Source organism: Psammomys obesus, unplaced genomic scaffold, assembly GCF_907164565.1.
Source record: "Psammomys obesus unplaced genomic scaffold, mPsaObe1.curated_primary_1811, whole genome shotgun sequence".
Taxonomy (NCBI): Eukaryota; Metazoa; Chordata; class Mammalia; order Rodentia; family Muridae; genus Psammomys; species Psammomys obesus.
Genome location: NW_026591816.1, coordinates 100,651 through 108,468, shown reverse-complemented (window position 1 = coordinate 108,468; position 7,818 = coordinate 100,651).

Sequence of the window (7,818 nt, the reverse complement as noted above, 5' to 3'; positions counted from 1 at the left end):
TTGGCACAGTCCATGTGGACCAGTGCGCCTGGACACAGAACAGGTGAAGGTGGGCAGAGAGACCTCGCAGGCCATCGAAGCCTCCAGCACTCTTTTCTCATGCACACTTGCCCATGCGGTCAGGCTGGACCAGGCTTCTTCCTGGTCTGATGCCCGGCTGAGGTAGTAGATGGTTTATATTATTTTACTATTATTATTACTGAGACAGGGTCTGAGCATGTAGGACTGGCTACACCAGGTTGACCTTGAACTGACAGAGATCTATCTTCCTCTCTCTCCTAACACATATATGCTGCCATACACAGCATAAAGTGGAAGGTAATAAGTGTTGAGTAAGACCTGGAGAGATGGCTCTGCAGTTAAGGGCGCTGGCTACTCTTTCAGACTACCCAGGTTTGGTTCCCAGTACCCACTGTGGCTCAGAACCGTGTAACTCAAGTTCCAGGAGAACTGACATCCTGGGGCACCAGGTACAGACACAGTACACAGTCATACATGGAAGCAAAACACCCAGGAGCGGAAAATAAACAAAATATTTTAAAAAGTTGAATAAAAAATCATGAGCTGGAAGGACATTTATCTTTATAAATTAAAGAAAACATTAAAGCTTTTCTAGATAACATGTTTTTATCATGTAAAATATGATTTAAATGTTTTATTATTTTGTGAGAATTTCATATATCCATACCATATACTTTGATCAAATTTTCATCTCTCACACTCCCTCCGGTTCATTCCAGACCCTCCCTTCCATCACCCTCCTGACTTTGTGTTCTCGTTTTATGTCCCACTGAGTTCAGTTAGTGTTTCTTCTAAGCGCACGGATGAGGCTGGCTAGCCAGCCTACCTGGGATGGCAGGCCTCAGGAAAACGAATTCTCCTTCCTCTAGCAGCCACCGGTTGTCCATCGCTCCTCAGCTAGGGAGGCAGACCTGTGCATCCGTTCCCGTTTGTGCTGGAATGCTGACTGCTTTCTGGCGCAGGCAACAACAGCTCCTGTGAGCTCACGGGGGCAGAACTCTTGTCATGTGCAGAAGTCGCCCTTTGGCCCCAGACCTTCTAAACCTCTGGCTCTTGGAGTCTCTCCATCTTCCTTGGTGGGAAGGAGTGTGATGTACATGTCCTTCTTACAGCTGGACATTCCATAGATCCTTATTCTCGGGACTTAACACTCACAAAGCAGCTTCTCTCCTGAGATCAGAGAGCTGGGCTGGCCCACGAGTATGGATAGCTGGTTAGAGAGCCGTCTGATACTACGTCCATTTTGAAAACTCTAGCTCTTGCTAAATTAGACATTTTCTCCTTTTAAGTAGTTTCTTTTTTTAATTAGCATGCAAAGTCATTGGCTTCGTAATCACATTTTCATATGTAATTTGTTTTGATGATTCTCATCTTCCCAACCCCTTTCAATGTCTGCTAGTCCCCCTTTCCTCAGCAGCTAGTTAGCTCTCTTTCTGCTCTCAACAACTGTACTTTAAACACTAGCTGAAGTGCCTGTGCTGCGTTCTTCCCACGTCCTCCCGGCGGAAAGCAAACTCTGTGCTGTATGCACTCTAGGTGGTGCTCCACCTCTGAGCTTCATCTCTAGCCCTTAGTTTCCTGGAGAAAGTTGTCCAGGCTGGCCTTGAACTCACCTTGTAGCCCAGCTTCACCTTGAACTTGTGATCCTCTTACCTCAGCTTGCTGAGTAGCTGGGGTTGCAAGCCTGTACCATCAAGTCTGGAATGATTCCTCTCTGTCTCTTTCTCTCTCTCTCCTTCTCTCCCCATTTCATTCATGAACAAATACTGAGATTGACTTTAAAAACCATTTTGTGCATGTGTGCGTGCATGCATGCACACACACGTATGTGCGTGTTTTCTTGCTCATGCATGCATGCCATGGTGCAACGATTTTTGAAGCTAGTTGATGGCAAGCGCCATTATACATTGGGCAATCCCTTGAGATTTTCTTTTTGAGACAGTATCTCACCATGTTGCCTTGGCGGGCCTGGAACTTGTTGTACAGACCAGGCTGGAGTTGAACTCATAGAGATCCACTTGCCTCTGCCCCACCAACTTCTGGTCTTAAAGGCATGCACCATAATGGTAGGCTTTGATTTTTCTTTTTAAGTGTAAAATATACGTAAGATAACTTTGACTGCTGTAAAGTACAAACTTGAGCTGGGCAAATTGAACAGGTTCACACCCAGAAGGTGGAGGCAGAACGATTGCTACAAGTTTGAGACCAGTTTGGGATACAGAATGAGACTGTATCTCAAAAAAGTCAACGCCAATCAACCAACCAACTAACTAACTAACTAACTAACTAACTAACTAACTAACTAACTAACTAACATCCCCACACATTTCAGGCTGCAGAGGTGGCTCAGCAGTTAGGGGCTCCTGACAAGGACCAGAGTTTCAGCTCACAACTGCCTATAACTCCAGCCCCAAGGGAGTTTTCCAAACACATGGACATAATTAAAAAAAAATAAGTCATTGAAAGGCCCCTAGATTTTTACCCCCCAACTGAACTCCAGTGTCCCTGTCACCACTCTTGGAGCCTCTGAGGGGCAATCTCCACTCTGCTTTCCATCCTTGTGGATTTTCCTAATGAATTCATTTACTAGAAAAATCCATCAACCTACATATGTACCTTTCATTTTTAAAGTAACATTTATTTATTCTTTGTATAATTTATACAATGTATTTTGATTATATTCACCACTGCCACTTCGCTCCAAGGCCTTCCTTTTAAAATGAATTCTTTTAAAAAGTACAAGAAGCTAAAGATAAAGATCGGAAAGTGATTTGCTGTGGTTGATAAAACTCTTTACTGTACACATGGACTATAAAGAAATGGTTTGATGAGATCTAGAATTAAGACAGAAGGCTTTAATTACTATTAATTTCAAACTATCTCTGAAAAAAGAGGAACAGTTTAGGAGGTTCAGTTTAGTGTGACGTAAATAAAGTCAACTTTATAAAATAAAGCATATGAAAATCTGACGTACAGTAATATGATTGATATCACCATATGCCGGCATACAACTACCAAGAGAAAAAAATAATTTGGACTTTCCAATAATTAACATATATCAAATAATTGGAATAAAATGTGAAAAAAATTGCAGATGGAACTGTGTGTGTGTGTGTGTGTGTGTGTGTGTGTGTGTGTGTGTGATTTCTGATTGAACACTCCTTTTTTCTTCACTTGAAATTCTGTTCCTACAGTCAGATCTTTTCCTTGCATATCCAGCTGCTCTGCCTGGGGAGGAGAGGCTGTGGGAGTCACAGAGAAAGACACCCCCATCTTCCCAACCTCCCTCCCCCACCCCTCTGGAGTCCTGGGAGCAGCAGAGAAGCAGCCAGCCCATAATGAGACCCTCCTTCTCCCTTAATGACTCTTGGGGCTTCGGGGATGCCTTAGGCTAGTTCTGCCCCAATTAATTCATTGGGAGCGCTTCACACAAAGGAATTAGCCTGGATTCTTCCACCTCTGGCTCCTTGTTCAGTGCTCAAGCCTACCCTAAAGGAAGGTGTACTGCCACCAAGGAGGCAGCTGGCTGGAGCCGGAGACTGTCACAGCAGCTCCTAGATTTGGGTTCACACCCCTGTGTGCCCTTGCCTTAACAGCCACTTTGAGCCCTTTACATATCTGCAAAGAATTCCAGTGTCCTTAACCTATCGGGAGGAGAGATTTACCAGTGAGAAGAGGGATGAATATTTATGCAGTGTGCAAGATGTCAGGAATGCCCAAACTTAGGCGGCCCCCACATTAACTCGACTACTATGGCAATTAATGAAATCATTCAAAACATCAAAATGTTGATATAATCAGTTAACATTGTTGAACCAAGTCACCAAGGCTGAGACAGAAAGGAAACCCAGGATCCTTGCTAACGTTTACTTGGTGACAATCTGTACAGTGTGGATACTTTGTCATCATTTTTAAGTAGTGGCTCATACTGAATGTGCTAGGAGGTGATGTTTCTGGCAAACACAGGGTTTGGCATGGCACAGATCTCTCTCTCTCTCTCTCTCTCTCTCTCTCTCTCTCACACACACACACACACACACTCCTTTGCAGTGTTCTTGCTCTTGCAGAGGGGTTTGATTACCAGCACCTAGCTCTGGCAGCTACCACCTGTAACTATAACCCAGAAGCTATGGTGCCCTCTCCTGGTTTCGGCAGGCACCTCACTCTCCGTACACACCTTCCCTGCCCCCTACACTTTTTTAAATTAAATGGATCTTAGAAAAAATATTGCATTAAAACATGTATCTTCAATGCCAAGTGCTTTTTTTTTCTTTCTAGTTTTTTTTTAATGGGGGGGGATTCACGTCGTACGCAAGGATCATTGAATTTGGTATTGTTACCTCACCTACTACAATTTGCCATGTTGGGTGACTATCACCCCATCTAGTTACAGAAGAAGTTTACCAACCTAAGAAAACCCCACCCCTTTAACATCGCCCACTGTTTAAGGACTCCCTCTCCTCTCCCCTGGCCTCAGGCCACCGCCCATCTGTTTTCTGTGTTTATGATGGACCTACTCTGTACAGCTCAGAAACAGGAACGTGTGCTGTGTGACTATTGTTTGGGCTTTGCTTTTCACTGAATATAATTTATTTTCAAGTGTGTAATTTGTGTGTGTGTGTGTGTGTGTGTGTGTGTACATGCAGAGGTCAGATATTGACAATGAGTACCTTCCTTGATCAATCTAATTTTGTTATTAATAAGTTTTGCTCTTCAAGAATTTCACATATACACACATATAATATATTTTGGTTACTCTCACACGTACTCTAGGCTATTTCCCTTCAACCCCTGACAGCCCTACTCCTTCCTTACAAATCTCTTTTCTGTAAGCATTGGTTTTTAGTTTGTTCATCGTCCCATCTGTGTGACCCTGACTTTGGAACTAACAACCAGAACTTGGAGGGCTCACATGTGGGAACAGCACTGGGCACTGTTCTTCCCCTCTCCTAGTCTCTGTTGGTTGCGAATAGCTCAGCGGTAGGTGGTGGGGTCCTGTGAACTCCTCCTCCCTCTGCAGATGACCAGTAGGAGGGCTCAGCTTGTATGGGCCCAGGACCAGTAGGCAAAGCTGCTATGAAGTCATGACTGTCATGGCTGGGATATCCCCAGTCTTCCTGCCTCAGCCTCCCTAGTATTGTCACTTTTGTGTCACTCTTTCTGGAGAGATGCAAAATAAGTGTCTACTCACCCCAGACAGGAAAACGACAACAGATCAGAGTCACACCACCACCAACGTCTGACTTGGGGAACCAGTGAGTTCACTGGAGTATGACTTACTCTCAGCTTGAGTGACGACTCAGAAAATCTAGAGTTCTCTACATGGCTGACAGGCAGCTGAAAAAGTCAGGGAGTCTCCTTTCCTCAGCAGTTCTTACTGCTTTTATAAAGGAGGAGGAGCCTTGTAAAAGTTTCAGGGACTTGTAAATTGTTTACTTCTTTATTATTAACGAACCTCCTCTCAGAACCTCCTTAATCTCAAAGAGCCTTTTTCTAGGATAGACTGTCTTAACTAAGGAGAAAGAGTGTGTGTGTGTGTGTGTGTGTGTGTGTGTGTGTGTGTGTGTGTGTGTATGTGTGTGTGTGTGTTCATGTAAACCCAATATGGATGTTGGCAATTATCCTCTGATTGCTCTTCTACCTTATTTATTGAGGCAGGGTCTCTCAAGCAAACCCAGAGCTCACCTATATGGCTTGTCTCCTTAGCTAGCTTGCTCTGGAGACCCCCTTGTCTTTACTTTCTGAGTCTGAACTTAGAGAAAAGGCAGGTAGCTGCCATGCCCACCTGGCTTTTATACTTGGGTGGCAAGCTCTTTAACAACCCCAGCTGCTGTTTCAGATTTTGCATTTTCTTTTCAGATTTTGGATTATTGGTGAGTACTCAATGTGATATCTTGGGGATGTGACTCTAGTCTAAACACAAAATTCAGTTACGCTGCACACACCTGATACCAATTGTCTGAAGCCATTTTACATATGAGTTTTATTTTGTTTAGAGGAAAGTTCATACTTGTAGCCCAGGCTGGCCTTGGGCTTGCAATCTTCCCACCTTAGACTCCTAAATGCAGGCATCATAGGTGTGTGACACCATGCTGAGCCTGCAGTATTTTTAGTGCCCCTGTGGCTTGTCAGGTATGGTCAGGATGGAATCTCCATCTGTGACATCCTGTAGGTCATGGAAGGTTTGGATCCTGGAGATTTTTGGATTTGAGCTGCAGCCTCCTTCCGCTATGAGATTCCAAGTTACACTGGGTTGTTCACTCTCTTGAGCTCCTCTTGTCTCTGCAGTTCCTGAAACTTTCCCTGTTGGCAGCTCTGCACTGTAAGCTTTAAGCACAGGGTCTGAATTACAGAACTGGCCTTACGTGGGCAGCTTCGGTGCAGTTTTGATTTGGTTCTATGGATATACTAGGTAGGTAGAGCTGAGAACCACCCTGGTTAGCAAATGTATTCCAGGACCAGAGCAAGAGTTGCACGCACAAATATCAGAACTGGGGAGTCATGTCTGCCAACAGGAATGGTAACGCCTGCTTTGCAGGGCTGTGAAAATGAGATATAAAGAACGAGAGATAAGGACACCAGGTCACAGGCAGAGAGCGAAGCAGAGGGAGTGCGGAGGAGGCAGGGGTGGCTTGAAAGCGCGGTCTGGTCCCACCATCTATGGTAGGTATCCGCTTAACCTTAACATCACCTGCAGGTTTCATTTCAGGGATGCGATCTGATTGGTCAGAAGTTCAAACAGAATCAGGAGTTTTTGACAGCCCATGTTGGGAGGCGATGCCTTCTGGACACGACACGACTGTTGGACTCACGAGCTCACACAGACTCTGGTCGCCTGCACGAGATCTAGCCAGTGAGCACACCAGCTCACAAGCCCCAAACCGTAGCTGAGGATGAGTGCTTGGGGCTGGGAGAGCCAGCTTCCTTTAAGGAGTGTGGTCCCTGGTAGGCTGACCACGCTCCAATGGATGGCCCCACACCCCAACAGAGGAGCAGCACAAGTGGGGCTCAGTGGGTTGAAAATCAGCCAACACGAAGTTCTGGGGAGGGTTGGAAGGTGGATACAATCAAAATACATTGTATGCATGTATGAAATTCTCAAAGAATAAATAAAAATATATGTAAAATGGCGACTCCAAGTTCTACCTGTTTTCCTGAAAATTTGACCATTTCATTCTTTACAGGTGAGTAAAATTTCATTTGTGTACATATACTTACTGAATTGTTTCTAATCTATTCAGGGGTTGGTGAACTTGTGGAATGAGCCGCACACCTGGTTTGTGGATCTGTGGGTTGGAATCCTTTAGGTCTGTTCTCAAGCATGGTCAGGTTGGACAATGTGATGTTCCTGTTTCCGATTTTTGAGGAACCTCTGTAGGAATGCTCGCAATGGCTGCACTCATTTACACACTGGCTGAAGGCTCCCCTTCCCTCCATCCTCGCCAGAATTTTTTTTGCTGTTTTTCTTGGTGATAGCCACGCTAACTGAGGGTTGGGGGGAGGGGGGGTAGAATCCGAGTGCAGTTTTGATTTGGCATCAGGATTCTAAAACGTTTTCCTGGTGTTTGAAAGGTGCAGCTAAGACTGAGAACCACCAAGACTGGAGTTGGGGGACAGCTCTTTGGCTGGGCACACACCACTTCGCAAACTGGAGTGGTGCTGTCTATTTCGTGAGGCCATGAAAATGAAATATAAGGAATCCGCCAGGCCCACGAGGCTGCCACCAATAGTAGCCCAATAATAACAATAACAGCAGCAGCAGCAGCAGCAGCAGCAGCAGCAGCAGCAGCAGCAGCA